The sequence below is a fragment of the Homarus americanus genome, unplaced genomic scaffold, assembly GCF_018991925.1.
Source record: "Homarus americanus isolate GMGI-L3 unplaced genomic scaffold, GMGI_Hamer_2.0 scaffold55256, whole genome shotgun sequence".
In the NCBI taxonomy this organism is placed as follows: domain Eukaryota; kingdom Metazoa; phylum Arthropoda; class Malacostraca; order Decapoda; family Nephropidae; genus Homarus; species Homarus americanus.
Genome location: NW_024712155.1, coordinates 179,662 through 203,033, shown reverse-complemented (window position 1 = coordinate 203,033; position 23,372 = coordinate 179,662). Strand labels below are relative to the sequence as shown.

At 41.8% G+C, this 23,372-nt stretch overlaps 1 protein-coding gene across 1 annotated transcript in view; it reads right to left on the bottom strand.

The window, feature by feature from the left end:
* Nucleotides 1-23,372, bottom strand: part of LOC121859460 (glutamate receptor 1-like) — a gene marked incomplete at its 3' end in the record, with an annotated part of 289,141 nt that overhangs the window by 225,695 nt on the left and 40,074 nt on the right. The gene's annotated exons all lie outside the window — the stretch shown is intronic.

The following is a 23,372-nucleotide window of genomic DNA, read 5'->3' as shown; positions in this document are numbered from 1 at the left end:
ACTAGTAGAGGAAGAGGAGGAGGAGGAAGGGACAATATAAGTTAAGCTTTGTTTCTGGCAGTTCAATAAACAAAGGAAAAGTACCTGTGAGGAGGAGAAGGAATCAATTTGGAATATAATTTTAACGAGTAAACGATGAAAATGGAAATAGAAATAATATAATAAATCAATGGAACTAAAGAAATTGTAAGGTTTTGTATTTTTTTCGTAATGTATAATAATTTAATCAGATATTGACCAGAATTCCCCTCCCCCCTCCAAAAAATAAAAATAAAAAATAATAATTGCGTTAATTGTCTTAGTCGAGTTAACGCTTCAGTATGATGACAACCCTTTCAGTGTGATGACCCAACGCCCCAGTGTGATGACTTAGCCCTTCAAGTGTGATGACTTAACCCTTCAATTGTGATGACAACCCTTCAGTGTGATGAGCATAACCCTTCAGTGTGATGACAACCTTCGCTTTCAGTGTGATGACAGCACTTCAATTGGCGGTAAAACTGAACCTTCAGTGTGATGACTAACCCTTTCGAAGTGTGATGACAACCCCTTCAGTGTGATGACTTAACCCTTCAGTGTACTGCGATGGCTTGCCCTTCCATTGTGATGACTTAACCCTTCAATTGTGATGGCTTAACCCTTCAGTGTGATGACTTAACCCTTCGGTGCATGATGACTTAACCCTTCCCGGTGTGATGACTTAACCCTTTCAAGTGTGATGAAACGCCCTTCAGTGTGATGACTTAACCCTTCAGTGTGATGACTTAACCCTTTCAGTGTGATGACTTAACCCTTCAGTGTGATGACTTAACCCTTTCAGTGTGATGACTTAACCCTTCAGTGTGATGACTTAACCCTTCAGTGTGATGACTTAACCCTTCAGTGTGATGACTTAACCCTTCAGTGTGATGACTTAACTTTGAATCGGGAAAAAATTGCCTAAAAAATCAGACAAATATTTAATTAATAATATTTACCTAATGAATAAACACAATCTATGATACATCTACACAGAAATAAAATAAAGTAGAATAAAAATAAATAAATAAATAAATACAAAAGACAAAAATAAACATCTAGAACGATATTTTCCACCAACAAAAAATGGGAATAAAAAAAAATTGTTTCCCAGACAACATTCGAAGGGAGATGAGAAATATTATGAGAAATATTTTTCGACATATCTTTAACAAACAAGTCGAGATATATATATTCAAATGATAAATGAGAATAACCTCAGTATTGTAAATAAATCTTTGGCCAATATATTTCACCCAAAATGTACAAAACAAATAAATAAATAAAGATATGAAATTGTAATGAAATTGATGATAAATTATTTCCTACCACAACCTTTATGATTCCTCCCCAACCCCCCGCTCCTGCTTCCTCCCCTCCCTCTTCCTCCTCTCCTTCTTACTCCCCTCCTTCTTCCTCCCCTCCCTCTTCCTCCCCTCCTTCTTCCTCCCCTCCTTCTTCCTCCCTTCCTTCTTCCTCCCCTCCCTCTTCCTCCCCTCCTTCTTCCTCCCCTCCTTCTTCCTCCCTTCTTCCTCCCCTTCTGCTTCCTCCCCTCCCTCTTCCTCCCCTCCCTTTCCTCCCTCCCCTCTTCTCCCCTCTTCTTTCTCTTGCCTGCTTCTTCCTCCCTTCTTCTTCTTCCTCCCCTCCCTCTTCCCTCCCCTCCTTCTTCCTCCCTCCTTCTCCTCCCCTCCTTCTTACTCCCCTCCTTCTTCCTCCTCCCCTGCTTTCTCCCCTCCTCTTCCTCCCCTCCCCTCTCCCTCCCGCCTTAGCTCCCTACTCTCTTCTCCCCTTCTCTTCCCCCCCAGACCTTCCTCCTCTCTCCCTTCCCTCCCCTTTCCCTACTTCTCGCCCTTCCCTCTTCCTCCCCATTCTCCCCCTTCTTTCTACCTCTCCTTCCCTCCCCTCTCTCCTACCCCTTCTCCCTCCTCCCCTCCCTCCCCCTTCTTACTATCTCTATCACCCCTCTTCCCTCCCCCCCTCCTGGCTTTACATGGCTTACGTGAAAATATTAAGCGTGATTTATGGACCCACACACTTCCTCCTCTGGCAATTATGCAAATCAACTTGATAATCAACTTTGATTGATCACACATCTCACCAGTGAGTAAATAAGTCAGTCCAAGCTTGACGCCTCCTCCTCGCCACACCTTTACTTTCCACTTTTTGCTTTGGGTAGAAATAGATGGGTGGGTGGAGGGTGATAAGGTGTGTGGGCTCTGGGTGAGGTGGGGGGGTGGTGGAGTGATGGGTGGATGTGAGTGATGGGTGGGTGGGGGGTGATGGGTGTGGGCGTCTGAGTGAGGTGGGGTGTGGTTGGGTGATGGGTGGGTGGTGTTGATGGTGGGTGGAGGTAGGTGTGGGCGTCTGGAGTGGGGGGTGTGGTTGGTGATGGGTGGGCAGTGATGGGTGGAGTGGTGATGGAGTGGGTGATGAGTGATGGGGTGGGTGGGTGAGTGGGTGGTGGAGTGAGAGAATATGGGTGAGTATGTGGGTGAGGGAATGGGTGGATGGGTGAGGGAGGGAGTAAGTGGGTGGGTGGAGACAGTTCATCCACATCCCTTAAACTGTCTCGTGAAGGAGAGGGGGTTATCAGACTATCCCAGGCGGCAAGGAAAGGATAGGAAGGATGGGAGGGGAAGGGGTGAGGGGAGATGGGGGAAGGGGTGAGGGAAGAGGTAAATGGGTTGGTGAAGAGGTGAGGTGGGAGAGGTGAGGGGAAGAGGTGAGGGGAAAAGGTGAGGGGAAGAGGTGAGGGGAAGAGGTGGAAGGTGGAGGTGAGGGGATGAGCTTAGGTTAGGTTAGGTTAGGAATATCTTACGTCACATATCTCCCCTCTCAGGTATCTATATCCTCCTGACACACCTTGACAACCAGACACGTATATACCTGTACATATATCCCCTGACACAAACCCAGGTACACCAAGGATCAGTACATAGTCTAACGTTGTAAGTTTCACACAAGGGAAAGTACTCATTTAGGGATGTTTTCTAACCACGACACCACGACCAACGACGACTTACTTCATAAAACATCAAGTGAACCAAACCTAACCTAACCTAACCTAACCTAACCTAACCTAACCTAACCTAACCTAACCTAACCTAACCTAACGATCAACAACACGTCATCATAGTTCTTATACACGAAACACTTTACGATGCATGAACTTAGGAGGTAATGAACCGCCAAGAGAGTGTGTTGAAGGTAAACCACACGACAGAGATTTGCGATGTCGTAACCTCACGCCACTGAGAGACCGTGAATAATATTTGAATGATAGGCTCATTTAGGCCAAGAAATTTCCTGCATGCTATCGGTGACGCTCAGGCGCTAGGGGGAGGGGGGGCTGGTGGGAAAGGGAGGAGAGGAGGGAGAAAGGAGAAGGGAGGGAGGGAGGTGAGGTAGAAGAGACGGGAAAGAAGTGACAGGGAGATGGGGAAGGAGGGGTAATGAGGAAGGGAAGGAAGTTGGAGGGTAGAGGGAGGTGGTGAAAACAGAGTGAGGAAGGGAGGGAAGGATTTTGGAAGAGGAAGGAAGGAAGGAAGGAAGGAAGGAAGGGGTGCAAGTATCATTGTCTCATAAATATGTACGTATATGTTAATATGTGTCATTACTATATAGGAATAAAATAATATACAAACCAAACTGAGGAAAAATTAGACGAATTTAAGAAACAAAACATTATTAACTCAGAGAGATAAACTATTTGAGTAAGATTTGTTTCTCTATTGTTTTTCTTTAATTATTCATAAATATAAAATGATATAAATGTTAGATGTAAATTCTCTTTAAGGGTCATTAACGAACACACGTTAAACAAATAGACAAAAATATAGAATTTATAAAGGCAAAATAATATATATATATATAAACAAAACTAGTTGAAGCAAAAGACAAATATTATATTTTTCTCTAATTAAAGTAAAAAATAAATTAACAATTTGTATAACACAAACTTTTTTTCGATTAATTAAAAAATAATAATAAAAAACATATTACACTCTATTAACTTAATTTTCCTTTAAAAAAAATACCCACAGAAAACATTAACTTTTTCTTTCATAAATCATGAAATTAGAAGAGGAAAAAAATATTTAGACAACAAAACATAAATTTTTCCCGTTATTTCCCCCCCATTAATAAACCAATCAGAAATTAGCACTTCAGGGGTGACTAAAATATAATTACCGTGTTGGCTGGACAATCCATCAGGGAGTTAATGGCTGCTTGTCCAGTGAGTTTGGCAGACCCGCTCGTTCAAACGTTAATATCCACAGTTTTTTATTATTATTATTATTATTATTATTATTATTATTATTATTATTATTATTATTTTCACATTATTATTTGTATTATTATTATTTGTATTATTACCATTACTATTGTAAGTAGTAGTAATAGTGTTAGGAATATTATATTAGCCACAACAGTCAGTAGCAGTTGTAGAAGTAAAACTCTAAGTATACAATTTGAAACTACTCACTATTTCCCTTAATCGTGACAAGTGATGAAGTAGTTCTTGTTTTCCTTATTGGTTAAAATATATTAATGTAAATTATAATCACTATCTACTAAATCAAAGTATTTAGTTAAATTATGTAATATAAAGTTATTATGAATCTCTATTAGGTTATTTTTGCTGTTATTGTACACTGTATTATGTTAACAAGCTGTAGTTGTTTAATTAACAAATAAAAACATTCATTTATAAATTATTACTATTTTTATTATTGTGTATAATAATAAAACAGCATATTTCCAGATAATTTAATAATTAATATATCAAAGATTAAATTCTGATTATTTCTGTTATCGTCACATTATTATTATTATTATTATTATTATTATTATTATTATTATTATTATTAAACATTATCATAACAAACACTGGTTTTTATATAAAGAATCTTAAAAAAAATTCCAAATTTAAATTGATCTTACTGTATAATTTAGTGAGAAAAAAAATAATAATTCTAAACGAAATAAATAAATAGGATTGCCTTAACTGCCCATGAACATAATCAGGTCACAACATATATTTCTCCCCAGGTGTGAGCACAGTAGGTAATATATGCTAACTATATGTAAATATTTATTTGTGTAACAGCCTGATAACTAACACCTACTTACAGTTTAATTGCCTGAATATACAACTGCCACAACTACCCTAACTACCACAACTACCTGTAACATTTGGTTAATTGTTGTTTTATTCGATAACAACCACAACTACCAGTAGCTCCTAATAGTTGCATTCTAAGATATCAACCACAATTACCTACAACTATTACTGACTTCCTTCCCCTCTGAGTTAGTGAAGGTTCTAGCACACACACACACACACACACACACACACACACACACACACACACACACACACACACACACACTGAATCAGTTCTACAGCCATTTTATTATTAATTTTTCTCCGGATGTGAATGAGTGAGCACAAAATTCTCTCCACCAGTATAGTGGTGAGTGAGTGGTGGTGAGTGAGTGAGTGAGTGAGTGAGTGAGTGAGTGAGTGAGTGAGTGAGTGATAATCTTTCTTTCGGTTAGTAAGTGAATGAGTGAGTCAGTCAGTGAATAAATAAATAAGTAAAAAAAAAATATTTAATTGATAACTGAGTGAATGTCTTTTTTATTCATCAGTCAGAGTGAAAAAATGAGTAAACGAGAATCAGTAAAATAATCAGTGAGTGAGTGAATGAGAGAGAAAGACAATCATTCATCAACCTCATATAACAAACTTAACAATAAACACAGATACTTAAACACACATCAATGTTTAATCCCAAACTCCTCAACACTAGACACCCCCCACCCCCACACCCCCACCCCCACCCCCCAAAATAGTAAACTGAAAAAAAAAACTGAATTTTCCTCTTAACACCACTTCAAGTTTTTTTTTTTTAAGATTGATTACGTCAACTCATAACCCTTCCGTGTCGAGGAATGAAAGCTTTCGACTGGCTTAAACTGAGTTGGGAAGAGGTGAAGGAGGGTGGTGAAGTGAGGAGGGTGGTGAAGGGGGAGGGTGGGGTGGTGAAGGAGATGGGGTGGTGAAAGGGGTGGGGGTGGTGGTGGAGTGGGTGGTGAGAAGGGGGTGTGGTGAAGGGAAGGGATAGGTGAACAGGTAAGGGGATGAAAGGGTAAGTTAAAGGGGAAAGAAAGTGGTGAAGGGGAGGGGGTGGTGTGGAAAGGGGTGAAGAAGAGGAAGGAAGATGAAGTGGAGGAGAGAAGGGGAGGAGGAGGAGGAGGAGGAAGAGGAGTAAAGAGGAGGGGAATGGGGTAATGGAAGAGACGGTAAAATGGAAGAGGAGTGAAGAGGAGAGAGATGAAGAAGAAGGGGTGGAAGGCTGGTAAAGGGGGGGGGGTGAATAAGAAGAGGGCAGGTCAAAGGTCAGAAACAGTATGGGCAAAGTCTTATTCTCTAACAAGCTCCCATAACCTAACCTAACCTAACCTAACCTAACCAAACCTAACCAAACCTAACCTAACCTAACCAACCCTAACCTAACCTAACCTAACCTAACCTAACCTAACCTAACCTAACCTAACCTAACCTAACCTAACCTAACCAAACCTAACCTAACCAAACCTAATTAAACTAACTTAACGAGCTGAATATAGCCTGAGAACAACGTTTGCTATAATTTGAAAATACATCTGAATCAGAATTTATTTTCCCAATGAAATAAACGTGTAATTATAAAATTATCCCAACAGTGTAGATCAGAGAAAACTTATCATTCAGTAAAATTAAAATCGTAACCTCAAGAAGTATTGCCAGAGATTTCATTCTGTTCATGACCCAAAACAATGCCGGTGTTTGAACGAGTATCAGAGCTGCCGTCCAGCTTGACTCAACTAAGACAGCGTTACCGGACTGTGGGGGTTCTCGATTTATTTTAAGCACTTCCGGAATAGCTACAAATATACTCGTATATGGTGGTCGGTCAACCCAACCCCTGTGAACCCATCCCCTGTGAACCCAACCCCTGTGAACCCATCCCGTGTGAACCCATCCCGTGTGAATCCATCCCCTGTGAACCCATCCCCTGTGAACCCATCCCGTGTGAACCCATCCCCTGTGAACCCATCCCGTGTGAACCCATGCCACCTTGGCATGAATTTGTTTTAAGTGTAGAAGCTGTCGCCAACACAACAACCACACCCTAAGTTAACGAGTTGCATGACCCAGTGTCAAGGAATATGCCGAGAAGACCGGACAACTCGCCAACTGCACTGGCTAATCATTACCCCGGAACACGATCCGCAAATCGATTAACTTCCATGTCCCCAATTACTGCTGGGTAGACGAGGCAAATGGCGTAAAGAAACTTGCCCATCGTTTCACCCTGCCCGGGGATCGAACCCAGGTCCACTCGCTTGCGAGGCGAGCATGCTGATCATTACACCACACATACATAATAGGCATATATAGACATACAAGCATACACATATACACACACGTAGACACAAACATGCGCACAAGCACATATACACAAATAGATACTCATATACAGTACATACACACGTACACACATACGTCCCTCCTGTGTCCTGACCCACACGTCCCCACTGTGTCCTGACCCACACGTCCCCCTGTGTCCTGACCCACGTCCCCACTGTGTCCTGACCCACACGTCCCCACTATGTCCTGACCCACACGTCCCACTGTGTCCTGACCCACGTCCCCACTATGTGCTGACCCACGTCCCCACATGTCTGACACGTCCCCACTGTGTGACACGTCCCACTATGTGCTTCCCCACTATGTCTGACCCGCCCTGTCCTGACCCACGTCCCCACACGTCCCCACTGTGTCCTGACCCACACGTCCCACTATGTCCTGACCCACACGTGTGTCCCCCACGTCCCCTGTGTCCTGACCCACACGTCCCCACTGTGTCCTGACCCACACGTCCCACTATGTCCTGACCCACACGTCCCCACTGTCCTCCTGTGCTGACCCACACGTCCCCACTATGTCTGACCCACACGTCCCCACTGTGTCCTGACCCACACGTCCCCACTATGTGCTGACCCACACGTCCCCACTCATGTCTGACCCACACCCCCCTGTGTCCTGACCCACACGTCCCCCTGTGTCCTGACCCACACGTCCCCCTGTGTCCTGACCCACACGTCCCCTGTGTCCTGACCCACACGTCCCCACTGTCCTGACCCACACGTCCCCTGTGTCCTATGTCCTGACCCACCCCACTATGTCCTGACCCACACGTCCCCACTGTGTCCTGACCCACACGTCCCCACACGTCCTGTCCCTGACCCACACGTCCCCACTGTCCTGTGTCCTGACCCACACGTCCCCACTGTGTCTGACTGTGTCCTGACCCACACGTCCCCCTGTGTCCCCTGTGTCCTGACCCACGTCCCCCTGTGTCTGACCCACACGTCCCCACTGTGTCCTGACCCACACGTCCCCACTATGTCCTGACCCACACGTCCCCACTATGTCCTGACCCACACGTCCCCACTGTGTCCTGACCCACACGTCCCCACTATGTCTGACCCACACGTCCCCACTGTGTCCTGACCCACACGTCCCCTGTGTCCTGACCCACGTCCCCACTGTGTCCTGACCCACGTCCCACTATGTCTGACCCCACGTCCCCTGTGGGTGACCACACGTCGTCGATCCCCACTATGTCCCCACGTCCCCACTGTGTCCTGAACCACACGTCCCACTCAGTCGATTATCTTCCAAATAGCTCGACGTCTTGGCAGTCCTGTAATGGCGTCCTTATCTAGCGAGAGATGGCAGCACTATGCATGCAAAATGCAATTATTGCACCCCAGCGCCACCCAATTACCATAAACTCTTCGTAAGGAAAACAGACTGAGTGTGTGTGTGTGTGTGTGTGTGTGTGTGTGGTGTGTGTGGGTGTGTGTGTGTGTGTGTGTGTGGGTGTGTTCCATCCTCCTCCAATCCCTACATAATTCCATCATCCCCATCCCTCTTCTCCCTCGCACTTTCCTCTTATTCCTCCTTCACAATCCTCCCTCCTTCCCTCTCACTCGACCATTCTATCCAGATTTCAATTTGCAATTTCAACATCCAGTCTTCTCTCATTATATCTTCTTCGTCTCCTTTATCTCCCTCCTGCTAAAATATCTTTATTTGTTATCTTCTATGCGTTCTCTATTCCCTCCTTTATTTACATCTTGCTTATTCTATTTCTATCTATGAATTATTTATATCCTTGGATGACTTGCGTGAAAATGAGGTCAATTAAATTGATATACGATGAAAAAATATGAAATATAGTGAAATAATAATAATAATAATAATAATAATAATAATAATAATAATAATAATAAACAATAAAAAATAAATAATAATAATAATAATAATAATAATAATAATAATAATAATAATAATAATAATAATAATAATAATAATAATAATAATAATAATAATGCTTCAAAATCTCTTCTCCGTCAGTATAATATTGTCTCTGTTCATGAATTTATCCGACGGTTTTAACGTAATGTCGCCTGAGTGATGTAGCAATTTGTACCAATCTTCCTATCATAATGTTGTTTCTCTTCCATAACTTGAGAAAGACGTCGAGGATTGAGACCAAACTTGGTATACAGTTTTATAAGAGTGGCATCAAATGTGTGTTGAAGATTCTCTGTTTTCTATGTTTATCTTCCAGAGTTATGGGTTGAGGTAGACTTTAAAATAATTGGCGGTCACGCATCGTCACTCTCAGCAATATATCAATTTTTTCCCCCTTTTTTTTCTTGATAATTAATGAATGTTGTGTTTTTATTTACTGAATACACTTGAGTTGAATATATTGATGGGAAAATTTATCTCTACATTAAAATAAATCTCCTGGGTAAAAAATCACTTTGATATCACAGTTATTATATTCTTTCATAGAGATATATGACACACTTTATTCTCGCCAGTATTAAATTATGACGATAAAATGCCGATTTTTTCAGGTAAATACTAAATTAACATGCAAACGACGCAATATACATGCAAAATATATTTTTACTTCGGTGTGGACCCCCCAAAAAAGGCGACAGATAACAGTAACTTTTCCATTTAAAAGTTGAATAAAATGAACACAAATTTTGCTCTCCCATTCATCGGTAAATAATGGCTGGACTGAAGGCTTTTCACAGCAGCCAGCGATAATAATATGACCAGCACATCCCAGCCAGGCCTTTGTTGTGGCGTGAGGTACCCCGCCTGATAAACATTGCTATAACACACCACCAACCATCCCTTTCCCCCCCCACCCTTCAACATACGACCTAACACGGTAAAAATTATGCCGGAACACTACCATCTTTGTCCGCAGTACGTCTATTGTTTCCGGCAGTACATAAATAAAATCCTCTGTTTTTAATATAACAAAAGGGTGCGATGTGATGTTTATAATGAGCGTGTAGTAATATAATGAACACCTATTGTAGGCTTATACTTTTATTAATATCGTTACGTATATATCGAGCCATCACAGTTAGTACGTGTGTGTGTGTGTGTGTGTGTGTGTGTGTGTGTGTGTGTGTGTGTGTGTCTGTCTGTCTGTGTGTGTGTGTGTCTGTCTGTCTGTCTGTCTGTCTGTCTGTGTGTGTGTGTGTGTGTGTGTGTGTGTAATAGCGGTATTCTACGTCCATCATCTCTGCCTGCAGGAGTACACGCTTAACTACGAATATATCTACGTTGGTGGTAAACTTTTTAAAGCCCCGATATTTACTACATAAAGTTTGTTACTCAAGCACGCAATCTCCGGGTCTGGGCATATTGAGAGGAGGCCGTGGTGGTGGTGGTGGTGGTGGTGGTGGAGGCCGTGGTGGTGGTGGTGGTTGTGTCCGTGTCGTTCTTGGTGTCACTCATCCAGCTGTACCCATACCCAGACCCACTCACTCACATGCTACTTTACTATCACTCGGAATCAAGTATGACGATCATCCAGCTATAATACAATGATACGAGTTATTAGGAATGTCATCTTTGTTGATGAGTTCTGAGGTGACTAAAGAGGGCGATATGGGACCAGCAGAGCCGTTCACAGATGTTGCACGTGTGGAGGTCTATTTCTAGTGCGGGAGGGGCGGCGGAAGCGACTTTCCGGCGTTGGCGCTTGTCTGCCTCGGTATGCAGTGGGGCTAACTCGAAAGTATTGACACCTTCTCGAGTGGTGCTCCTCCAAGCGTTACGGTGTGAAGTAATCGTTTCCCAGGTGAGGGGGTCGATTTGGCATTTTTTCAGACACAAAGACGCGCGCACACACACACACACCTATTCACTCACTCACTCTCACATATACAAAGACTGACCCATCCACCCACTCACGCACACCCATTATCTCTCTCTCTCTCTCTCTCTCTCTCTCTCTCTCTCTCTCATCGCCTCAGGAATATGTCAACAGGTATTACGCAAGAGAACCATAAAACTGGTAAAAACAAACAGAGATCCGTCGGTGTTGACTCTGCACATGAGAGGGAACGAGAGGGCTGACTAATGTAGAACCTGTATGTTAATATTATATGATATACTGATGTTATAAGCAATAGGTGTTCTTATAAAGGTAATTAGATGTTTTTATATATTAATAGGTTACAGGTGTTCTTATAAAGGTAATTAGATGTTGTTGTTATATATTAATGGGTTACAGGTGTTCTTATAAAGGTAATTAGATGTTTTTATATATTAATAGGTTACAGGTGTTCTTATGAAGGCAATTAGATGTTGTTGTTATATATTAATGGGTTACAGGTGTTCTTATAAAGGTAATTAGATGTTTTTATATATTAATAGGTTACAGGTGTTCTTATAAAGGTAATTAGATGTTGTTGTTATATATTAATAGGTTACAGGTGTTCTTATAAAGGTAATTAGATGTTTTTATATATTAATAGGTTACAGTTGTTCTTATAAAGGTAATTAGATGTTTTTATATATTAATAGGTTACAGGTGTTCTTATAAAGGTAATTAGATGTTGTTGTTATATATTAATAGGTTACAGGTGTTCTTATAAAGGTAATTAGATGTTGTTGTTACATATTATTAGGTTACAGGTGTTCTTATAAAGGTAATTAGATGTTTTTATATATTAATAGGTTACAGGTGTTCTTATAAAGGTAATTAGATGTTTTTATATATTAATAGGTTACAGGTGTTCTTATAAAGGTAATTAGATGCTGATGTTCTACAGGTTTTCTTATATGACAAAAGAGATATTGACGTTATTAGAACAATATAGACTACAGGTTTTAATATAATGTAGAAATACAGAAGTATACGGAGAACAGATGGTAACATTAAATATACTGAGACTAAGAGTATTTGACAACATCCATAGGCTCTCTCTCTCTCTCTCTCTCTCTCTCTCTCTCTCAACTTTCACTAATCCAAACTACACAAACACCAACATCAAAGAATCCACACAAAAGTAAAAACCCAAACATACAAACAAAACAAACACCCACAAACACCACAATCAAGTTTACCTCAGGAAAAAAAAAAAAAACACCGAGCATATTCACGATAAAATATACTGTTTTACTTACCATAATACCTCAGCGCGTATACCCTGCAGCAGGCCATGAATATACTACAATATACGACATACTTTGGCCCAAAATACGGGACGACCAACGGGATGACAATAAATTAATTTTCTACATGAAGATCTACATAACAAAAGTGGTTTTGGTAGAGGTAGTGTTTTGGTTACTGTGGTGTAGGAGCTCTCTCTTTCTCTCTCTCTCTCTCTCTCTCTCTCTCTCTCTCTCTCTCTCTCTCTCCGGGCTAGTTACAGTATAGGAGGTTATAGTTCAAGGCTACGATGTCAAGAGTCACTATACCCAGGTTAGTTCTGGTATATGAGGTCATAGTTCAAGTTTACGTTATTAAGGGTCACTATATCACTATATTCGGGTTAGTTACGTTGTCAAGGCTCACTATATCCGGGTTAATTCAAGGTTACGATAATGAAAGCATAAACAAATATAAAAAACTGAAATGAAAAAAGTGAAAGCACAGGTAAACTACTCGAAAAAGAAAGTAAGAAACCAAATATGATCACAGGAGAAAACATCACCCTAAAGAAAAGAAAGTTCCACAAAACTTTCACTGGAAAAGATTTGTGGCCAGAAAAATAGGCGAAAGTAAAGAGAGAAAGTAAAGCGAAAAGCAGACGAAAGAGAAAGTGTAAAAACAGACCATTAATCTAGTGGGTATGAAGCAAGGAGGAAAAGAAAGCATAATTACCCAGAGAAAAGAGAAAGTTGATACACCAAGGACAAAAGAAAGCACAAAGGAAGGGTGATTAAGAGGAGAAAGTATTTATTTATGAGGGAAAGATGTGAGCGAAGTAAAGAGAAAGTGAAAGCGAGAAAAAGGAGAGAATCTATAAAGGTTGTGAACAGGACAAGTAAAGAAAGGGGTCATGGAAAAAAGAAAGGACAAAGAAAGGAAAGAGAAAGTAGCCAAAGGAAGCTGAGAATGGGCAGGAAAGTAAACATAAATAATTCGACCAAAAATTAAAAAAAAATAAGAAAATTAATTTGAAAATATAAACAAAGGAAATTAAATGTCAAAGAAAAAAAAGGAAGATGAAAAGAGAAAATAAAAATTAAAAAACTAACAAAAATTGATTAAAGAAAACAAAGAAATAAATAAAACGAGGAATAGAGAGAGAGAGAGAGAGGAAATAGGTAGAAAATCAGAGAAAGAGCCAAAACAACAATAAAATAAGCAAGGAAAACATAGAGAAAGCAAGAATGATACAAAAAAAATATTGCTTATAGAAAAAAAACGAGAAAATGGTTAAAGAAAACGATAAAAATACCAAAGAAAATGAAAAAAAATATTAAACAAAACGAAAAAAAAAAATCAAGAATAAGTTTGAATAACGCGAATAAAAAAGCGAGAGAGAGGGAACAGAAAAGAGTGAGAAAGAGAGAGAGAGAGAGCATTAACCGGTGACAACATTAAGCGGGAGGATGGAGAGAGGACCCCGCCAGGAACCTAGGCTGAGGGGGAGAAACAAATGTATTCCCCGGAAATTAAACTCCAGATTGATGGGGTCTTCAGTAAGCTAATATTTGATCTGATCAGCGGCAGCAGCACCAACCCCGAGAGAGAGAGAGAGAGAGAGATACCCAATCCTTGAGCAACAAAAGAATTGGACACTGAATCGTATAGGATTGGTTAAGCTAAAAACAATGAAAAATCTGAGGATGAGAGACGATTTGCCAATGCCCCTTTCTAAGGATAAATGTAATCGAATGACAAATATAAATCCGAAAATCCTATTCTTTATTTCTCGGAATTCAACAAACCTTTCAAAAGGGATTAATTTTTGCATATAGTAATTCAGTTTAAATACACTCGTCTCATATTCCATAAAAAGAAAGTGACTAACCGTACTCTAAAAAATACGAACATTTATCTAGAAACCATAACATTATATTTTTAAAGATAATTGAGCTATCTCTAGGCCATTCAAGTGAGGGAGCTATGAGGCGTAGGATCATCTCTAAAGAGTGAGGAGAGGTTCTACAGGTAGGGGGCGATCACCAGTCTACTTCTCTCAGGTAAGGAACACACGTGGACGGGGCAGAGTTGAGTATACAGGTAGGTTGGGAGACAGGTAGGATGGTAGGTGGGTAGTGAGTGGGAGATCTGCGTTGTTACATGCCATCACTGTCACCATTACCACCACCATCATCATCATCATCAATGCCAACACTGTCACCATCATTGTAAGCTTTACCAGTACTACCAACACCACTAACACCATAACCAGCATTGACTCCATCACAAGGACCAACTTCACAATCAAACCAATAGCACCACTATCACCACACAATTGCCAATGTTACTTCCACCACATAATCACGACCTAACCACCACCACCACCCTAACCACCACCACCACCCTAACCACCACCACCACCCACCCTAACCACCACCACCACCCCACTTAACGAAGTGTTCACCTTTATGACGTGATCTGCATGAAGATGGCGTCGTTCCCTCGTCGCCATAATCCGAGGATGGTGCGCAGTAACCAACACTCAGCCCACCAGTTAGGGTAAGTGCCGACACAATGGGGTGATTACACTGTGAGCAGCCTGTGTTTAACTTATACTCTCGCCACCTCCTTGTCACTTTATTGGCCTCCACTCGTCTTGAAGCCACACGGTCGAGGTGGAAAAGATTACAATGTTGCACGTTTATGAATACACGAATATGAAACCCGATGGTGCACGTAAGTAATGCTGGGATCCATGTTGCAGGCTTGCAATTTTGGAAGCAGGTATAGCTTCTTCCGGTGATAGGCAAGGAGCGATTATATGTGATGCCAGTATTAAAAAGATTGCAATGTTGCATGCAAGAAAAGCTGCTAGTAGATATGAATAATGGAATGTGATACCTGATGGTGCTTGTAAATAATACAAGTTAGCCGTGTTCAAGACTTGCAATTCAGAGCGTATAGATGGCGTTCTGGGTTCATGAATGGAAGATGTTATGCATGACAGTAAATGCAAATGATACATGAATCCAGTTGAAAGCCTGCAATGTTGCAAGGAAGTTCAGCTCTTCTTCATAAATAAGGAGATATTATGTGTAGTGCCTGTATCAAAGAGCTTGTAATGTTGCATACAGTTGCAGATCATTATTTTCATAAATGGTAGGAAATGACGCGTTGTTTTAGTGCAAGTAAAACACACAAGAGCGATGTAAAGACTGCAATCATTTGGCCAACTGTAGCTGCTTGTGTTTGTCAGTAGCAGACAAGATGCGTTATAACATAAGAATATTATACTCAGACCCAGGTTAGAGGTGTGTGTGTGTGTGTGTGTGTGTGTGTGTGTGTGTGTGTGTGTGTGTGTGTGTGTGTGTGTGTGTGTGTGTGTGTGTGTGTGTGTGTGTGTCCCTCTCCATCAACTCCGCTGTCATCAATCCTTCACATTTTACAGGTCTTCTTTCCACTGCCTCTATCCACCTTATTCTTATTCTCCACTTTCTATCGTCTATCTTCATCTTTCACGCTCTCCATTCCACCATCTCTTCCACCTTCCCTCCACCTTCCACCCTCTCCTCCTCCAGGCGTTATACATGCCCTGCCCACCTCAACTTACTACCGAAATCAGCCCCCGTCAGGTAGGTACTCACGAACAAGGAAATGAAATGTGTACTAGAAAACGAAGATACTGCCCAGGGTGTGATAAGATAAGCGTCTGTGTATTGGTGAGTGGCAGATGTGTGTGTGTGTGGTTAATAACATTCTTAAACAACTATTAGCGTGTAATTGCCATGGTTAAAGTAAACATGGAAAATGTGTATCATGGATAATGTGGATTAAGGTCTATCATAATTCCAAACTCACTCCCTTTTCCCCCCCTCTCCACTCCCCACCTTCCTCTCTTTACCACTCTCTCCACCCCTCTCTATGGCTCTTCCCCCACCCACCCACTCACCCCTGATATAACACCACCGCTGGGCATAGTCTCTCGTTACAGACGGTGTAAAAATGGTCTTCACCGCCGCCGGCCATGTTTCACCCTCTGTCTTTATGAAGGGGTCGCTGGCTCTCTCATTTCCCTATTGTTTTAATCTATTTGGCTGCACCTAACCTAACCTAACCTAACCCAACCTAACCATAACAAATATGACCCAACTTTTATTAATAATTGTTTCTCGTTTTAAACACAGGATGATCAGTGACTAGGAGCCATAGTTACTTCAGTATGTACGGGACCAGAGCCACAAACACTAACTAGGAGCCATAGTTACTTCAGTATGTACGGGACCAGAGCCACAAACACTAACTAGGAGCCATAGTTACTTCAGTATGTACGGGACCAGAGCCACAAACACTAACTAGGAGCCATAGTTACTTCAGTATGTACGGGACCAGAGCCACAAACACTAACTAGGAGCCATAGTTACTTCAGTATGTACGGGACCAGAGCCACAAACACTAACTAGGAGCCATAGTTACTTCAGTATGTACGGGACCAGAGCCACAAACACTAACTAGGAGCCATAGTTACTTCAGTATGTACGGGACCAGAGCCACAAACACTAACTAGGAGCCATAGTTACTTCAGTATGTACGGGACCAGAGCCACAAACACTAACTAGGAGCCATAGTTACTTCAGTATGTACGGGACCAGAGCCACAAACACTAACTAGGAGCCATAGTTACTTCAGTATGTAGACCAGAGCCACAAACACTAACTAGGAGCCATAGTTACTTCAGTATGTACGGGACCAGAGCCACAAACACTAACTAGGAGCCATAGTTACTTCAGTATGTACGGGACCAGAGCCACAAACACTAACTAGGAGCCATAGTTACTTCAGTATGTACGGGACCAGAGCCACAAACACTAACTAGGAGCCATAGTTACTTCAGTATGTACGGGACCAGAGCCACAAACACTAACTAGGAGCCATAGTTACTTCAGTATGTACGGGACCAGAGCCACAAACACTAACTAGGAGCCATAGTTACTTCAGTATGTACGGGACCAGGGCCACAAACACTAACTAGGAGCCATAGTTACTTCAGTATGTACGGGACCAGGCCACAAACACTAACTAGGAGCCATAGTTACTTCAGTATGTACGGGACCAGAGCCACAAACACTACACAAACAAAAAATATAAACACACTGTACGATGTTTATTTCACTAAACATTATTGGCATTGTAAGAAAGGTAAACCAGTTTATAGGTGATTAGAGTTTATTAAAAGTATATAATAAACTGAGTTACAGCAGAGGAACGCTACACATTCTACCCCTTCAGCAGAGGAACGCTACACATTCTACCCCTTCACCAGAGAAACGCTACACATTCTACCCCTTCAGCAGAGAGGAACGCTATACATTCTACCCCTTCAGCAGAGGAACGCTACACATTCTACCCATTCAACAGAGAAACGCTACACATTCTACCCCTTCACCAGAGGAACGCTACACATTCTACCCCTTCACCAGAGGAACGCTACACATTCTACCCCTTCACCGAATGACTCGACACTAAATAGTCATCCACCAAGAGCCTTCGACAGTTGCCGAAGATTAAATAGAAATTAATCTCTTCCCAAATAAGTGACGACCGTACATGTATATTTAATTAATAATAATAACAAAGTTTATGAATATTTAATTTTACTAAGAAATTCTAAATAAAATAAGTGACAGCAAAAGAAAAATCAGACGGGTACATACATACATACATACATACATACATACATATGAAACCGATTTTGTAGTTTTCATACATACTGTATTATAAAACATAATTAATTCCGATATTTACGAAGGAAAAGATGATTAGTTCTGTAAGATAATAAACGAAATAATATAGACAAACAAATTATCACGTAGTAAACTATAAATACAATAATACCTGAATAATGTGGGAACTTATAATTTATATAACAAAAGGAAGAAATCGTGAAGTGGCTCGATGTGGTGAGCTGTGAAGGCCCATGAGTAGCCCCTACTATCTGACTACAACTCTCCCTGGGTGATGGTGAAGCCAGTGTCTACTTATGCTACCTTAACCTTTATACTGATAATTAACCTGTTGTTGTATGGCACGAGTCATGTATATATGTGTAGTGTGGTGTGAGTCAGGTATAAAACAAGCTATATTAAGTATTAACAGTAGAACAATTTTCCTGATAATATAAGTGGCAGCTCTTGTGTAGAGGTTATTAATTCCAACCGTGAAGCAACAATACCCAGTACGTTATTTTCACCATATTATCATCCATAAAACACCTATGATAAAGTTATTAATTAGTAATATAACACAACATTTTCCAGTACTTCCACACATAATGTAATGTTTTCTGGTGTGATAACTGAGAACTACTTCCATTTCCAAACACTAATTGACAACATTGACTACGGTAAGTTAGCCTTCAGACACACTCTCAATACACCCTATAACTGTCTTAATGTAAATAATTAAAAAGGCGTTTGGTGTAGAGGTAATAGTCAGCCTTAACCTCGTCTAATTTATATGTCCTCTCATGATTCGTTCCGAGTGGTTCTGGAATTATAACCCCCTCATGACTTAACCTTACAATTTAACTTAATTTATTAAACTCACAACTTAGCGCTATAGATTACCTTTACGATTAACCCAGTAATTTATCTTCACCTCATAGCTTAACCTTACAACTTAACCTCAGATCTTAACCTCGCAGCTTTAACTCACCAGATTGACTTCGAATAGCTCCAAAGCTTAACCCCACAGCTTAACTTCTCAACTTAACTTCACAGCTCAGCTCTTAAAAATACACGGCATATAAGGGGCTGTTGGGGACATTTCCGACTAGTACACCCCGAGAGTTTGGACTCGAGAATCTGAAGCATTCACGAGTGAGGGGAAGATGGGGGCGGGTTATGGGGGTTGGGGAGGGTATGGGTGCTCGGGGGGGGGGAGAGGGATGGGTGAGGGTTAAGGTGTTACGTGTGCAGCCAGAACGCAGTATGTATTAAGCAAGGACTTAAATATGTAGGTAAAAAAAAAAATATGTGTAGAGTGTGTTACTGCACATTAGTGAGGTATTACCAGCCTATGCTACAAGTCTGAGCAATTCTAAGCATATTTATTTATTTGTTCATTTATCTTATTTCTTTACGCAATTTCAAGTCATCAGGGTGTGACACAGGGATGGGCTGGAGTCTACAATGTGGTGTCCTGTTATGAATGGCTGACTCATGACCCAGTAAATAACGGATACATTTGATTCTATTTACATAACTATTTAAATACACATCAATATTAACTATAACGTAATTTATAATAAAAACATAAAGCGGAAGTCAACTAACTACGGTAATTATAAACAACATTAATGTGTGAATGACAATGATAAGTCAGTGGGCAGCAGTTCCACCTGTCACAAATATTTCCTGTCTGGTTATAGTTTAATACAAGTTACCAAATAGAGCGTCAATGACCCATTGTCTGCTGGACCATGACGAAATGTACCATAGCATGAGGAGAAATAGTGTTTATATGTCTGTTCTGTGTATGTTACAACTATATACTATACCGTATTAATGGTGTAAATATGTGTGTGATGATCAGAGGTGATGCTTCTCCCGTCAAGTAAGTGATATTTGGTTAATTGTGATGTGACAGAAATACGGCTGGCCAGACTATGGACTTGTCTCATAATCCGAGGCACCATCACACCACACACCACACCACACACCATAAAGCCTAGCACTATACTATCGTCTCTTGGTGATAAATAAAGTGGTAGATTTATACTGCGTCACCAACTGTTTCAGCCTCACATTGTCCACGGCAGGAGAGGTATTATTCACTCCACGTTAGGTGAATGTAAAGCGTCCATAATACACCACTTAATCTATGTACACGTTGCCGGACCAGGTAATGGGTTAAATTATATCACGTTGCTTTAAAATATTGTGATCCCAGGCTACTGTGTGCACCTCTCCTCTCACGGAGTAACTCACAGGCTTCGGATTCACGCTCCGATACTTTCGGGGTTCAGACCTCATGGGTGGGTGGATTGACAACGCTGAGTGTACCAGTCGTAAATGTCGCCAACCGTATGTGAGATTCAAGAAGTTTAAGGAGCACTTGCCGATCGTTGTATCAGACAGTAAACTCTATAATTCCCAAATCTCGACTTTTTTTTCTCAATACCATGTGGCTGCTAGCAGTGCATGTGGGACTTTGTCAAACACCTTAGAAAAATCCATGCGCAACATAACCAAACTTAACCTAACCTCACCTAACCCTCAGGTAGCGTTATGTTGTTTAATTATCAGGTGAAACAAGTTGTGGTACCTAATCTTCAGGTGAACCAATGCTTATGAATGGTGTGCTACCTTAGTACCAATAGGCCATAGAATAAATAAAAAATAGTAATGTTTCAATACTTACTGGAACCAATTAATTAGCGGGCAAAAACGAATGCAATTAATTCAAGGATCATTAGCAAGACTAATTACTCGAGATACAGCCGCTTGGTTTTTGAACTTTAGGGTCCTGACTCAGCCTAGTGTGAAGAGGGGTGGGGAGTGGAAGGGGTGGTGGAAGGGGTAGAGACGGAGGAGGGGGTGGTGGGGGTATAGTGGAGTGGAGGAGGTGTTGGAGAGGGTTCAGAGGAGTGGAGGAGATGTTGGAGGGGTTCAGGGAGTGGAGGAGGTGATGGAGGAGATACAGTGGGTGGAAGGGGTAGTTGAAGGGGTTGGGGAGGGTTGGGTAGGGTGGGTGGGATGGGGTGGAAGGGATAGTGGAAGGGGAAGAGGAGAGTTAAAGGGGTAATGAAGGGGATACAGATGAATGGAAAGGGGGTACAAAGGAGTGGAAAGGGTACAGGGGTGGGTAGAAAGGGGGATGGAAGGGGGATGGAAGGGGATGGATGGTGAGAAAGTGACTAAGTTAAGAGCTGGAACGAAATTAATGCAAAAAAATAAAAAAAATAAACGAGTTTCTTGATCGTCTTTTCTTTTTTCATCTTGAATTTAGAAATTAATTTGTTTACTAAAGTTTGTTAATGTTTTTTCACTCTCAGTCCTGCCTGATAGTATCTACAGCACTACCACACTGCATCCACACCCCTTCCATACCTCTTCCACATCCTTTCCACTCCCCTTCTATACCTCTTCCACACCCCTTCCACACCTCTTCCACATTCCTTTCCCATCACTTCCACACCCCTACAACACCCCTTCCACACCTCTTCCACATTCCTTTCCCATCACTTCCACACCCCTACAAGTCCTTTCCCACACCCCTTCCACACCCCTACCCCACCCCTTCCACACCCCTACAAGACCTTTCCCACACCCCTTCCACAATATATATCACCAACACCTTCGACTCTGACTCTTCCTGAACCCAAGTTTGTTCTTTTATTCTTCCTTTATAAACTCAAAAAGAATTGAGACCAAATTCCTCTGGTTGGGAGAACAAGGGAACTGGGGGAGGGTGGGGGGGACTGGGGACTGGAGGGACTGGGGGCTGAGGGACTGGGGGAGAGACTGGGGAAGGGACTAGGGAGGAGGAACTCGGGACAGGAGGGAGGGAGGAGGGAGAGAGAAGAGTGCCACCTGTCATCGTCCTCAGGGAGTGCTTGGGGGCGGCTCTCACACTCACCCTCCCTCCACCACCTGTCCACCAAGTGCCTACTATTATGTGCCTTTAACTACCCCTCAGGTCACTCTTTACATAATCTCCTCCCTTGACCCCAGCGGCCATTAGGCAAGGAGGAGCAATACGAGGCTTCCTGCGAGTGTGTGTGTGTGTGTGTGAGAGAGGTGATAAGGGAGAAAGAGATGAATCGTGGTAATATATGAAAGAAAGAGAGAGAGAGAGAGATATATATATAAAATGATGGATATATGGTAAGAAGAGAGAGAAACAGACAGACAGTTAAACATACACACACAATAATTCAGATCATTTTAGAAATCAGAATCTCTTTAGATATTGAATCTCTGAAGACGGTAGAGAGAGACAGGGGGAGAAAAGATAAAGTGGGAAGGAAGAGAGAAAGAAGGAGGGAAGAAACAAAGAGGGAAGGAAGAGACAAAGAGGGAGAAGAAATAAAGAAGGATGAGATAATAAGAGGGAGGAAAGACTAAGAGAAGGTAAGGTAGGTGGATAACATCTCTGGCCCCTCAGGAGTGTTTAAGAGGGCGTGGAGAAAGAAGGGGTTAAAGAGGGAGACTCAGGCGAAGACCGAAGGCCTTATGGGATACAGGATAATAAAGACTGAAAAAGACTACCACCTCAAGACTCACCCCACACCATCACTTCACACCCACACTTCACTTCATACTCACACCTCACCTCACACCCACACCCTCACTTCACACCCACACTTCACTTCATACTCACCCACACCTCACCTCCCACACCTCACTTCACACCCACCCCTCACTTCACATCCACCCCTCACCTCACACCCACACCTCACTTCACATCCACCCCTCACCTCACACCCACAACAGACCATAAACTCCTCAATCATACCACGCCTCCCCTCCCCCCCAGCACTAGTATTGGTATATTTCAACTCTAAACTTCGGCTTCCTGTCCCCTTACATCTATCAACAAAAGACAGATAACTTTGGAGTCTTTTTAACAACCGTCGAGTTATTTCTGTCACAGGGCCACGTCGCCTGGTGGACAGTAAACCTCGAGTCTTTACCTGCACTCTGTTTCTGTCTCCCGAGTTGAAATAAAAAAACCTGGTGGAGATAGACGGGGTATTTGATACTTTATGTTCTCGCATCAGAGCGGCTATCACATACATATATAGTGCATGTTAAA